Source organism: Panthera leo, chromosome D2 (assembly GCF_018350215.1).
Source record: "Panthera leo isolate Ple1 chromosome D2, P.leo_Ple1_pat1.1, whole genome shotgun sequence".
Classification (NCBI taxonomy): Eukaryota; Metazoa; Chordata; class Mammalia; order Carnivora; family Felidae; genus Panthera; species Panthera leo.
In genome coordinates, this window is record NC_056689.1 from 8,553,388 (window position 1) to 8,567,681 (window position 14,294).

Consider the following 14,294-nt stretch of genomic DNA (forward strand, 5'->3'; position numbering starts at 1 on the left):
CTACCTGCCATCCTCCACAAGGTTACCATGTGACCTTTGGAGCCCAGCACACCCACTCACCCTCTCACCACAAGGTTCAACAAATTGTTCCAGAGAAATAACAGAGAAGAGGACTTAGAGGATAATAGGCTGAAAAAAAAGGGAAGATCCACAAAATTTCAGAACCGGTTAACCTCCCACCTTTTCCCTTCTAATAATGATTTAACATTTTTAAGTTCTCATTTTTAAGTGCAGTATTAGTGCATGCCTCCCACTGTCTACTTATTTCCGTTCTTGCCCAAAATTACACATCGGGATTCGAATTTGTCACCCAAATGTTCTGCTAAGTGAAATAAGCCAGATTGAGAAAGACAAAAACCACATGATTCCACGTATAAGTGCAATCTAAAAAACAAATGAATAAACAAACAAAAAGCAGAAACAAACCCATAAAAACAGAGAACTAGTGGCTGTCAGGTGGGAGGTCAGGCAAAATGGGTGAAGCGGAGAGGGAGATACCGGCTTCCAGTTATGGAATGAATAGATTACAGGGATGAAACGTACAGGGTAGGGAATGTCCTCAAGGGTACTGGAATAGAATTACATGGTGACAGACGGTAGCTACATTTATGGTGAGCATAGCATAACACACAAAGATGTTGAAACACTATGTTGTACACCTGAAATGAATGGCCCATTGTGTCAACCATACTTCAGTTAAAAAATAATAATAAATTTTTAAAAAATAAATAAAACAAATAGGTCATCCAAGGAAAAAGCTGAAATGAAAAGGAAGCCTGCAAGAGAAACAGGATAGAAGAACATCCCTTTCTCCTTCTGAGACCCTCCAGAACACCAACAAAGATGATCTAGCTTCTGCCAGCACAGCAAAGACCTCGGGGATGGATGTTAAAGGCAAAGTAAAGTGAGTCTCCCCAAGGAACCTGGATGATTAGAAGCAAAGCAGGAACTACAGCCTAGGCATCCTACATTTTTAAAAATATAATCACTTAAAAAAAAAAAAAAGATGCATGCATGTATACCTATTCAAAGACTTGTATAAAAATGTTTAAAACAGCTTTGTGTGTAATAAACAAAAACTCGAAAAGCGCAAATGTCCAAAATGGGTGAATGGTTATGGATAGGACACGAACATGATATATACATACTACTCAGCAATAAAAAGGAATGAACACACAGTAACACGGATGAATCTCAAACTAATTATGGTGAATGAAAGCAAGACCAAAACACAAGAAGAATAAATACATCTGAGTCTATTTATAGAAAACTCTACAAGCAGATCTAGGGCTGGCTGCCTGAGAAGAAAAGGGAAAGGAGGAAAAGACTGCAAAGGGGTATGCACGAGAAGGGTGATGGACAGGTTCACTATACTGAATTTACCGATGGTTTTGCAGGTGTATGCATATGTCAAAATTTCTAAATTGTTCACTTAAAAAAGTCTTGTTATTGTATGTCAATAATACGGCTGTTTTTGAGACTTGTGCTTAACTGAGTAATCCACAAATCTTAGGGCATTGGTTCTCAGGAGATTACAAATAGTGAATTCTGCCAAAGCAAGCACTGCACTTAGTATCCAACCAGCAGTGACCCCTGAACATCTACAAAAAAGTCATGTTACCTTGAATCTGCACCGCCAAAGCAAACTCACTGGCCTTTACTCACAAGTGTAGACTTCTTTGTGGTGGTTGGGAAGGGCTGCCTCGTCCCGAGCCATAAATTCAACCTCCCCAAAATCCATTTTTACTAGGGAATGGGGTGTAGATTGAAAAGGAAACGGAAAAGTTGTGCCCACAATTTAAAACAAAGAATCATCTGGCAGCAGACTGTTTGCACTCAGTCCTGCCCTACAGAACCTGGGCCAGCTGTCCACGGAGAGGCTCCAGGAGGGCGACAGGATCTATCACCCAGGTAATTTTTCCTTCCGACACAACATTAAGCAAGCTTCTCAACCTAGGAGTCAAGGGATTCCCGGAAGGCTGATGATTGAGAAGCTTAAATGGAGAAAAAGCCCCCATCCAGGCTGGATTCTGTGTGCTTTCCTGGGTTTTCTTAGCAACTTTTATCTCGGGTCTTTCTACATTGTAACAATCCAAGTATGTGCTCGGCTGGCCCTCATTTCACCCCAGCCCATGTGCAAAGCTGGCGTCTGACTCAACTTTGAACCCCTAGGGCCTGAAGAGATGCCAGGCAAATATTGGATGCACAGTTCAGATTGGAATACGGGATAGGGAGTGGTCCAAAAGTTCAGTGGCTGGAGAAAAGAAAAACCGCAAAGCGGCCTTCCATTTTGCTTTCTAATAATGACACCACCACCACCAATAATTTCGGTTCCCATTTAAACTTGCGCTACGCGCCAGACAACCGCCGGCAGCGCTGCAGACCTGTGTGAACTACTCTGCGCAAATCTGGGGGGTACCGTTAAATCTTCTTTCGAGAGAGGCTGGGATTGCACCTAGGTTACGTACCGGAAGCAAAGTGGCAACGGGTTTAGAGGGAAGCTTGACCAGGGGAAAGGGGGTAGCTGGGAATCAGGAGTCCCGACTGTCACCGCAGTCCGCGGGTTCCGGACGGCTTTGCTGATCGGCGGCCGCTCGCGTCCAGGAAATCGAAGGGCTCCCGGAGAAGGGCGGGCAACTTCAGGGGGACCCCCCACCCTGAAACCTGGACCGCGCCGCCCGTAGAAGGGGCACCCGCAGATGCTCCAGACAAGGTGCTCCAGGTGGGATGCTCCAGGCGCCAAGAGCAGGGGGTCCCGCCAGCCTGCAGAGGCTCACGGCGAGAAGGGGGGGGGGGGGGCGGGGGGAGTGCGGCGGCGCACATGGAGGCAGGGGCTGCCGCACCTCACCTGGCGGCGCAGCCAGAGCCCCACTCACCTGCACTGATCCTCCCCTGCAGCTGTCCAGAGCCGCAGTGCCAGCACGTGGAGCCGGGCACCTGGAGGGCCAGACGCGAGGGCAGGCGCTCCCCCCCTCCCCAGCTTAAGCTTTGTGCACAGCCAATCGGAGCCGCGGGCCTTCGGGAAGTGCGGCAGAGACCCCGCCCTGCCCTGTGCTTCCGAGCATCCGGACCCGCAGAGCATGCGCTGTGGGCGGGCCCCAGCGGGGCGGAGGCCCCGCCTCCCAGACCCAGCAGTAGCCCAGGGACATCATCAGACAGCGGAGGCTGCCTGAGCCCTGCCAAAGGAGCTCCTGCAGGGTTGGCACCCTCTGCACCTGCCATAAGGCTATGGGCTCTCTAAGTGAAAAGAAATGATATGTTCAGTATAAAGCGCTAAACAATGTGTCTGATGCAAAGCAATCTTGCTGTACATTTTATTTTTATTTCTAAACTGCCAACCATTAAGACACTGCAGTGTAGCCGCCAACCAAATAAGGTCCCTGTTCTCCTGCTTACATTCCAACGGAAAGAGACACCATAAATAAATATATAATATAAAGTACTAGAAAGTTCTACAAAGAACAATAAAACAGTAAAGAGACAATAAAGGAAGATGCTATGTTATATGTAAGGTAATCAGAAAAGGACTCTGATGAAGTGACCACTGAACACAAACAGGAAGGTGACTAAGAACCATGTGGATATTGGAGAAAGACCATTCTGGGGTGAGAGAATAGCACGTGCAAAGGCCATGAGGCAGAATATCCTGAAGGGTTCTAAGAAGAACAAATGGGGTAGTAGAGAGTGGTAGAACACAAAGTCTTAGAAGTAGCTGGGTGCCCTGCAGGACAATTTTAGAGAAGAAGCCAGTGGAAGGTTTTCCAAAGAAAGGCAACATACTCTGGTTTATAGTTTAGAAAGACCACTCTGTCGGCTAGGGTCAACTATGGAAACAGGGAGACAAATTGGAAGGCTACTGCAATAGTCCAAGCGAGAGTTAATGATGGCTTGGACTGGGGCAGTGGGAGCAGTGGAGGTGGAGAAAAATACTCAGATTCAAATGGAGAAAGTGCCATGAATTCAAATGGAGGAAGCACCGAGAAGAGCAGCTTGGGAGGAAAATCAAGTGTTTGTTCTAGATGTGTTGATTTTGAGACACTCGTTAGAGAATTCTCTCCGCCAAGGCTCTGCCGGCAACCAGAACTCACTCTAGGGATCCCAAACAGAAGAAATGGTTACACAGGTGGCGGAATTTCCAGGAAGCCAAACAGGGTTTGCACAAGCCCCGCAGAGACCAGTGACAGCAGGCAAGGCTGAGGCATTATCGGGGGAAGACAGTGGTACCAGAGACCGGAGGTTCCTGCGTCGAGCAGTAGTCTCTGCCAGAGACACTTCCACGGCCGAGAGAGGAGAACCACACATCCTGCGGCTTTCCCTGGCTCCCGCCCTCCGGTCTCCCACTAGTCCCTCCTTAGGGTCAAATGCAACCTGACGCTGGCTGACCGAGGACCCTAAGAAATGCAGGCTGCAGGGATCAGACCCCTCACCCTCCAAGACACAGAGCAGAGGACGGACAGAGAATGGATCCAGAGACAAACTGGCAAAGATCAGCACTGGCATGTACACATCCAGTGTTCAAAGTCAAGTTCCAGGCTGGAGATTTAACGTCGGAATAATTTGCTTATAATGGTGTTTAAAGCCCTGAGGCTGTATGAGGTCTCCCAGAGAGGAAGCATAAATAACAAAAAATAACATAGAGACTCAGAAGATACGAAAGCTGAGAAGAGGGCACCTGGGTGGCTCAGTCAGGTAAGTGTCTCATTTCACCTCAGGTCATGGTCTCACGGTTCACGAGTTCAAGACCCGTATCGTGCTCTATGCTGTCAACATAGAGCCTGCTCCAGATCCTCTCTCCCTCCTCTGCTCCCCCTCCTCCGCTTGCACTCTGTCTCTCTCAAAATAAATAAATAAACTTTTTTAGAAAAAACTGAGACGACAGTGAGTTTGGAGAATCCTGTTGGATGTGAGACCGAGTCGAGAGAGAGATGACTGGCCCACACTTGAGCACTGAAGAATGAGCATCACATTTAGCAATATTTCTGTGTCAGATGTTGTGCTAAGCCCTTTACACAGAGTATCTCCTTCAACTGTCAAAACTACCTCCAAAACTCCATTTTACAAGTGGGTAAATGGAGGGTTAGAAAGGTTCAATATATCGCCTCAAGTCACAAAGTAGAGGGTAAAGCGGTCCGAGACGCAGCCCAGGCAAATTAAGTCCAGGTTTTTCATCCATAAACAAACAAACAAACAAACAAATATCCAACCACGAAGCCCCTTCATCCAAGTAAGGGAGGATTTTCCCCACTTTCTGCTTTGGGCCATTGTAAGCCACAGTGACTGGCAGATGACCCATACATTTAGTATAAAGAGAAAGCTTTACAGAAGACAGCAGGTACAAGGTGGTGTGTGTGTGTGTGTGTGTGTGTGTGTGTGTGTGTGTGTGTGAAAGAGAGAGAGAGAGAGAGAGAGAGAGAGAGAGAGAGAGAGAGAGAGCACGAGCACTCCAGTAATCTACCAAGGGTTCCTCTCAAGTCCTGGGCTGAGTATTACCCAGAGTCTGTATGTGAAGAAACTACACTAGACCAGGGAAAAAGACACCTGAGAGGAACAAATGGGAAAATCCCCCAAGTTTACAAAGGATTGAGACTAGTTCAGGCGATACCAGACCAGAAGGGAAAAACCTTATAATATAAAAGACACTTAGTAGACTCAGAAGGATATTATTGCCTCAGCATGGGGCAAAATTATCCCTAAGTAAGCCTGCTTAAAAGTAAGAGTCCTGAAAGAGACCCTCAGTTGATTTTCACAAGACAGTACGGTGGGAAGGAATCATCTTTTTGACAAATGGTGTGGGAACAACTGGATGGCTCCACGCACAGCAGTTAACTTCCACCCTTACCTCACAGCGTATACAAAAATTAACTTGGGGCACCCGGGTGGCTCAGTTGGTTAAATGTCTGACTTTTGGTTTTGGCTCAGATCACGATATGACAATTCGTGAGTTTGAGCCCCACTTGGGCTATGCTGGCAGTGCAGAGCCTGCTTGGGATTCTCTCTCTCTCCCTCTCTCTGCCCCTCCTGCTCATGCTCTCTCTCTCTCTTTCTCAACATAAATAAACTTTTAAAAAATTAACTCAAAATGAACCATCACCATAAATTTGAAATTTATGGGGAGATCAGAGAAAATATTGGGTTTGCCAAAAGGATTTCTTAAACAGAACATAAAAAGCACAACCCATGAAGGGAAAAAAATTAACAAACTGGACTTCTTCAAAATAAAAAACTTTTTCTATTTCAAAAAATACTTCATAACCGCAGTGAGATTCTGCTTCATATCCACTAGGATGACTATAATAAAAAAGACAGAGGGGTACCTGGGTGGCTCAGTTGGTTAAGTGACCAACTCTGGATTTCAACTCAGGTCACGATCTCGCGATTCGTGGGATCGAGCCCCACATCAGACTTCTTGCTGACAGTGCGGAGCTGCTTGGGATTCTCTCTCCCCCTCTCTCTCAGGCCCTCTCCCGCTCATGCTCACTCTCTCTCTCTCAAGATAAATACAAATAACCTTAAAAGAGACTTAAAGAAAGAAAGAAAGATAATAATACACGTGGAAGAGGATGTGGAGAACACAAGGCAGGCTGAGATATAAGATGGACGGCTGCCTCAGAAAACAGCCTGTAGTTCTTCAAAAGGCTCAATAAACATACAGTTGCCATATGACCTAGCAATTCCCATCCCGTGTATACACCCGAGGGAAATGCAAACTCGTGCTCACGTAAAAACCATCCACAAATGTTCATAGAAGTATCCCTCAGAGCAGCCAAAAGGTAGAGACAGCGCAATGCCTACCAGCTGATGAATGGGTAAATGTGATCTATCTCTACGCTGGAATAATATTGCATAATAAAAAAAATGAATGTCTAATGCATGCTATGACATGGATGAACCCTGTACACATGCTGAGGGATAAAAGCCAGTCACACGCACCAAAAAGGGAAAATAACTCCGTTTACATGAAATGTCCAGAATCGGCAAGTCTATCCCAACAGGAAGCAGATTAGTGGTTGCCTCGGGCTGGTGGGGGCAGGGATTGGGAGAATGTGGGTTGACGGCTAAAGGTTGTGGCTTTCTTTTTGCTGTGATGAAAAGGTTCTAAAATTAATTGTGGCGTTCGTTGCACAACTCTGTGGATAAACTGAAAGTCATTTAATTGTACATTGCAAAGAATGACTTGTGTGGTACATGAATTACACCTCAATACACTGTTTTTAAGACTTTATAAAAATGATAAGGTATACTTGTTACAATTTAGTAACAGGACTAAAAACCCAGTCAAAAATGGGCGAAAGGGGGGCGCCTGGGTGGCGCAGTCGGTTGAGCGTCCGACTTCAGCCAGGTCACGATCTCGCGGTCCGTGAGTTCGAGCCCCGCGTCAGGCTCTGGGCTGATGGCTCGGAGCCTGGAGCCTGTTTCCGATTCTGTGTCTCCCTCTATCTCTGACCCTCCCCCGTTCATGCTCTGTCTCTCTCTGTCCCAAAAATAAATAAAAAACGTTGAAAAAAAAAAATTAAAAAAAAAAAAAAAAAAAAAATGGGCGAAAGGTTTGGACGTGCCACCAAAGTAGATACGTAGATGGCAAATAAACACGTGAAAATATGCTCACCATCATTAGTCATCAGGGAAATGCAAATTATAGTCATGATGAGACACCACTATTCTACCCACCAGAATGGCTAAAATTAAAAAGTGCAGACATGGATGAGAAGTAGCATCCAACTCTTGGTTTGGGCTCAGGTCATGATCTCACATATCAGGAGTTCAAGCACGAGTCAGGCTCTGTGCTAACAGCTCGGGACCTGCTTGGGATTCTCTCTCTCTCCGTCTCTCTCTGCCCCTCCCCTGCTCATTCTCTCTCTCTCCCTCCCTCCCTCTCTCTCTCCCTCCCTCCCTCTCTCTCTCTCTCTCTCTCTCAAAATAAATAAACATTAAAAAATAATGAAATATTGATACACGTAGCAACATGTATGGCTCTTAAAATAATTACGTTGAGGGAAAGAAGACAAAAACAGTACACACTGTATGATTTCCTTTGTAGAAAATTCTAGAAAATGTGAATTAATCCACAGTGACAGAAAGACTATTACTGGTTGCTTGACAGGGGAGTATCTTTTGGAGAAGAGAAGAGGTTGGATTCCAAAAGGGCACAAGCAAACTTTTAGAGGGAATGGATGTATTTATTATTTTGATTGTGGTGAGGGTTTCACAGCCATGCACATATGTCAAAACTCATCAAAATGTACACTTTAAATGTGTGCAGCCTAACCTTCATCAGTTGTACCTCAACTGGACCTGTTTAAAAAACTGAAGAGCGTCGATTCACTGAGATCTTGCTATGTGCCAGATACTAAACAGTTTACAGAAACTAACTTCTTGAATCATTAACCACTTAGCACTTAACAGTAACCCGTTCTCGTTGTCTTTCTGAAGGCCAGGTGCCCTCCTGGGCGTCCAGGATTCAGAAGTAGACAACACCGGCCCCTTCCCTCAGAGTAGAGTGCAGGAGGCGAGGAGGTGGGGAACTGGAACCTCAGAGCAGGAAGGCCCAACTCTCCTAGCCCAGCTCTCCTAGCCTGTGGTCAAGAGTCTAGGTACCATATGGAGAAAGATAGGCTGAGTCTTCAGCCCTTAGAACTCAGAATGGTGTCTCTCCCTTCATGGACAATAGGTGGCAGAAGTTCCCCCAGAAAACTGGTTCTACATTTGGGACTCACACAGGGAGGTCCTGTCCCATCTGGTGCTTAGGGCCTTAGGGTCTCACAGGCCTTTGGCCCTGTTTTCTCCACCTTTTATCCCTACACAAGTTTCAGGGCTGAAGGTTCCAGGGGACTCCACTTCTCTGTGCTCAATAAATTCTAGTGACTGTCCCACGTCCCAAAAGGAGGGCGTTTAAACATATCTTGTTTTGTTCTGTCTCTGAGAAGATGCTTATTGGTAGGCAGTGGATACTACCAAATGAAGTAGCTTTGGGGGTGAGGGGAAGGAGCTGTCACGGAGAATCGATGGAGTTTAGGAATCCGGGACGCCCCAGGCTTTGACCTGAGAGGGCAGAATCGAGCTCTGCCTCTTCCTTTTCCTCTTTTGGGCTTTCCAGTTAGTTCCAGCACAAAAAGCAAATGGTGGCTGGCAGTGGCACATTCCAGCACCAGAAGAATTTCTGGAAACGATTTTACAAGGAGCCATTGATTCCCAGCACACAACTACCTTCGAATCCAATTAGTGACATTTGTAGATACCTACTAAAGACCATCCCCAGCTGAGGGCACTAAAATGAATGAGTCCAAGCCTTCGGTGCCTCAGTAACTTGGCATGGTGCCTAGTCCAGAGGTCAGATCCAAAAGCCTGCAGATATGTTTCATCTGCCAACATAGCTGGTATAGAACATAGAATGTTCTAGAAATTTGAATTAGTGGATGCCAATGAAAAATCAAAGGAGCTTGCATAAAAATCTATCACTCTGGCTTCTCTTAAAAAATGTAAAAAACCTTATATCTTCTATATCTCATCTATGATATGCCTTCGCCGGTCCCATATCCTGTACCCCCAGCCTGCCAACTTGGTGAGCATCTAGCCATCTTCGAAGATTTGGTTCAAGCAATCCCTTCTCAAGAAAATCTGTTTCTCCACTTCACATGCTCCTATCTCACCCCAGATACACCAGTTCCAGATGAGTCTGTCAACAACAAATTGTTAAAATAAAACACTGGTCAAAATCAATATTTCGAGTAACTGATATTTTTCTCATGCTTTAGTAACTTGGTGGACACCGTGCATCTTTTAGTAATTTTTGTTCACTTTTCAGCTGTTTCTGGGGCCTTTCCTTGCCTCAATTTCTTCAGCTGTAAAATGGGGGATTATCAGAGTCCTCATCTACTAGGGCTCTTAAGAATTTTTAAAGGAGTTATACATTCCCATGTCTTATATTTTAAAATACATAGGAAGTGTTTAAACTTTGTCTGGAAAATAGTAAGTAATCATTCGTTATCAGTTGTTATTTCTTTCTATTACATAAGTACTATTCTTGTAATTCCACAAGTAACCCAAGTTAATTGAAGCAAAAAACAGAAAATGAGAATAAAATAAACAAAAATCTACAATAATCTCACTAAGAGAAAAACGTTGGTAACATTTACTATCTATCTCTCCAGATCTATTTCCTGCATACATGATTATATCTTCCCAGAATGAAATACTTTATATATAACATTTTATACCCTAACTTTTGGGGATTGTGTGTGTGTGAGTGTATGTGTGTGTGTGAGAGTGTGTGTTAGTTCTAATTTATTTTGACTTAATCAGGTCATCTGATTTTTCTGGACATATCTCTGAGATTTAAGTACGATTTATTTCTAGTGTCCTGTCTAAAAGTAAACTTAGGGAAAATACAAGTTTACGGTGTTGCCTCTGGCCAGAGTCATGCAGCCTTAGTTACGGTTAAAGAACCGTGTAAAATTGCGTCAGGAAACAATATAAAGTTGCCTCCCCAAGAATCTGTGGACTGCTGTTCCGCCTGAAGTTAACACAATGTGCAGTTTGCGAGAAAAGCATAATGGCAGTTTGCAGGTTAGTAAGAGTCACAGGATGTAGCACTTCGGCCCTTGTGCCCACAGATGACATCACTGGTGCAGTCGGCCAAGAATGTTTTGCAGGTCCAGGGCCCTGAAGCAGGACGACCCCCTCACCACAATCACACCCAAAGGAACAAGATGACCAGAGAAAGAAAATACTACAGCTGACCTAACCTCTCATCAGTCAGCATGATCCGAGGCCGAGACCCTTACCCTGAACTTTCACCCTTTAAAATCACCTGTTTGTTAGCCTTCCGGGAGTTCAGAGCTTCGAGCATTAGCTCCCCGTTCTCCTCGCTGGAGCCACACCAGGAGCCTATCTTGCTTCACCACCAAAGCGCTGTGTCAGTTTTTCCATTAGCTAGCTGCTCATCAGCTGGACAGCTCTCACTTGGTTTAGTTACAAGAGTAGCCAAAAAGTAGCAATGACCTAAATGTTCTTCAGCTGACCAATGGGTAGATAAAAATGGGATGTATCCATACAATAGACAGATATCGGGTAATATATCCATCTATAGTGTGGACAAACCTTGAAAACATGCTAAGTGGAAGAAGCCGTTCACAGTTACACATATTGTCTAATTCCATTTATAGAAAGAGAAAGTAGATTCCCAGCTGGCAGGCGGAAAGGCAAGGCGGATATGGGCAGTGACGGCTCATGGGTACGGGATTTTTTTGGGGGATGATGAAACTGCTCTGGAATTCAACAAATCAGATAGTGGGACTGTTGTACCCCATACCATTTAGTGACTCTATGCCAAACCACTGAACTGTGTACTTGAAAGGGGTGAATGTTATAACACGGTCTGTGAATTACATCTCAATAAAGCTGCTAAAAACCATGTGTGAGTTGAAGCAAACTGGTGTCAGAAAAATTTGAGCTGTGATACACATCAGGGTGTAGCCTGGCGGTTTATCACTTTTACGAATCTGGGGACTCTAAGTTTGTGGTTTCTATTACAACTTTCCATTCCTTCTTAGTAGTTTAGCCACCAGCAGGTCTTTTTATTTTTTAATATAACTTATTGTCGAGTTGGCTAACATACAGTGTGTATAGTGTGCTCTTGGTTTTGGGGGTAGATTCCCTTGATTCATCACTTACATACAACACCCAGTGCTCATCCCAACAAGCGCCCTCCTCAGGGCCCATCCCCCATTTCCCCCTCTCCCCCGCCCCCCATCAACCGTCAGTTTGTTCTCTGTATTTAAGAGTCTCTTATTGTTTGCCTCCCTCTGTTTGAAACTTTTTTTTTGTTTACTTCATCACAGAGAAGGGACAATAGAGCCAAGCCCTAAAGGAAATGGGTGAGCTAGCCCTGTAGACGTTGGGGTGTGGGTGGGGGTGGGGGTGGGGGCATTCCAGGCGGAGACCTGGCAGGTGCAGAGGCCTGACTGCCCCAAGCATGTTCCATCCAGGGGGCCAATGAGGCAGAGGAGGAAGGTAAGGACATGGGGAGGCCATCGTGCATGACCTCATAAATCCTTGTGAGAACTTAGGCTTTAACTGATTTGAAAATGTTTTCAGGGGAGGAGCCAAGATGGCGGAACAGCATGCAAGTTTTTTGTGCGTCTCGCATCCATGAAACACAGGCAGACCAACACTAACCCATCCTACACACCTAGAAAACTGATTGGAGGATTCACACAACAATCTGCACAACCTGAACCACAGAATTCAGCAGGTATGCGGCGCGGAGAGGTGAATTTGGGGAGCGAGAAGGCACAGGAAGGGAGGTGCTTTCGCAAGCGGAGAGAGGACAGAGACTGGGGGCGGGGGGGAGAATACAGGAAAAGCACCCCTCCTCAAAAGCAGCTGGAGAGAAAGTGGAAAATTGGAAACAGCCGCAGGGACTAAACTAAAAAGGGAAAAAGGAGAAAGGAGAGGGTTTCAATTCCATTAAGACTGTAAACAACGGGGACGCAAAGGCTGCAACTCCGCAGCTCCCTACCTGGCGGTGCTCTGATGGGAAGGGCGAATCCCCAGGAGCAGGGTGGGGTCCGGGAGGTTCTCGGGCCACACGGGGAAAAGCGGTTCCACTGCTGGAAGGATACTTGGTGGAGACGGTTGAAGCCCCCTGGTCCCGGCAGACCCCAGAAAACGGCCACATTCGCTGGGGCGGGGACAAGGTCCTTAAGGCTGAAGCCTGGTGCCAGATGTGTGTTGTGATTTTCCATAATCCCTGAAAAGCACTTGCTACACCATCTCACGAACTTTTTCTGGGGCGGCTGGCACCCGGCCGCAGTCTCGGGCACCGGCAGCAGCAGGGTCCCGCAAGCGTTCCTGGGTGCGGCCGACACTCGGCCATTGCTCATTCGGCCATTGCTGGCTGAGACCCTCCCGCAGAGGGCGGAAGGGGTCAAAGCCGCGGTCCTTCAGAAGTAAGGGGCCAGGGAAAACAGCCGCATCTGAGACAGAACTCCGGAGAAAGGTACTGCCCGGGGCCTGGTCACGGACAGTGAGAAAGCGGGGCATGGCCGAGAGCTGAAGACGGAGGACAGGAGACGGGTGAGTGATTGCTGACCTGGGAGAACAGACCGGGTAGGTGGCTGACGCCATTTGCACCTCTGCCGCGCATGCGCATACGCACCCAAGAGCGCCGCAACACTCCACCCCAGAAGGCGAGCAGCGCCATCTAGTGGAGGGCGGAGTGGTTACACTGAGCCCCGCCCAACTGGGCCAACCTCCCTCCTTGAACACAAGTCTCACCACCGGCTTAGTTTATGGACTATAAAGCCCTTCAGAGTCTGACTTCTAGGGGAAAACAAAATAATTTCAGTCCTACTTCAATCTCTTAGCAGGTCCATGTATTCAATTTTCTTTCTTTTTCTTCTCTTTTACACTTCTTTTTCTTGAATATAGAAAGAGAAAATTTTATTTTTAATTTTTATTAAAAATATTTTTCTTTAATTTTTATTACTATATTTTTTAACTTTGTGTAAATTTTTTCAAATTCTATTTTACTTCCATCATTTTATTTTAGTCTCCTTCAGTGTATTCACCTTCTCAAATTTTCAAATGATTTCCTTTTTTTCTTTTTCTTTTTTGTTTCTTTTTCTTGATTGCAGAAAGAAAAATTTCATTTTTACTTTCAACTTCTATTAAAAAATATTTTTCTTTAATTTTTTTACTATACTTTTTGCTTTTATGTAAATTTTTTCAAATTCTATTTTACTTCCATCAGTTTATTTTAGTCAACTACAGTGTATTCACATTTTCATATTTTCAAATGATTTCCTTTTTTCTTTTTTCTTTTTTCTCTTTTTCATTTCTTTTTTCTTGAGTATAGAAAAAAATCATTTTTATTTTTAATTTTTATTAAAAATATTTTTCTTTAATTTTTTGCTACTATATTCTTTACTTTTGTGTATATTTTTTCAAATTCTATTTTACTTCCATCATCTCATTGTAGTCTACTTCAGTGTATTCATTTTTTCAAATTCTCAAACGATTTCCTCCCCCTCCCCTTTTTTTTCTCTAATCTGTCAAACCACTTTCAACACCCAGACCAAACACACCTAAGATCTAGCATCATTTATTCGATTGCTATGTGTGTTTAATTTTTTAATTTCAATATTTTTTTAATTTTAATTTTTTTATTTAAATTTTTCTGCCTCATTAATTCCTTTTCTCCCTTCAAAATGGCAAAATGAAGGAATTCACCCCAAAAGAAAAAGCATGAAGAAACGACATCCAGGGATTTAACTAACACAGATACAAGCAACATG

At 44.9% G+C, this 14,294-nt stretch overlaps 1 protein-coding gene across 5 annotated transcripts in view; it reads right to left on the bottom strand.

Moving 5' to 3' along the window:
- The window catches only part of LIPA (lipase A, lysosomal acid type), a 51,160-nt gene extending 40,267 nt beyond the window's left edge, over positions 1-10,893 (bottom strand). For 3 of the 5 annotated variants that reach the window (XM_042907526.1, XM_042907524.1, XM_042907521.1), the window contains exon 1: positions 2,877-3,007. The gene's annotated coding sequence lies outside the window, so the exon portion shown is untranslated. Of the gene's footprint in view, positions 1-2,468; positions 2,690-2,876; positions 3,008-10,807 lie in introns of those variants that run through there. The other 2 variants (XM_042907522.1, XM_042907523.1) reach the window with 2 other exon arrangements.
- Positions 10,894-14,294: the final 3,401 nt, after the last annotated feature.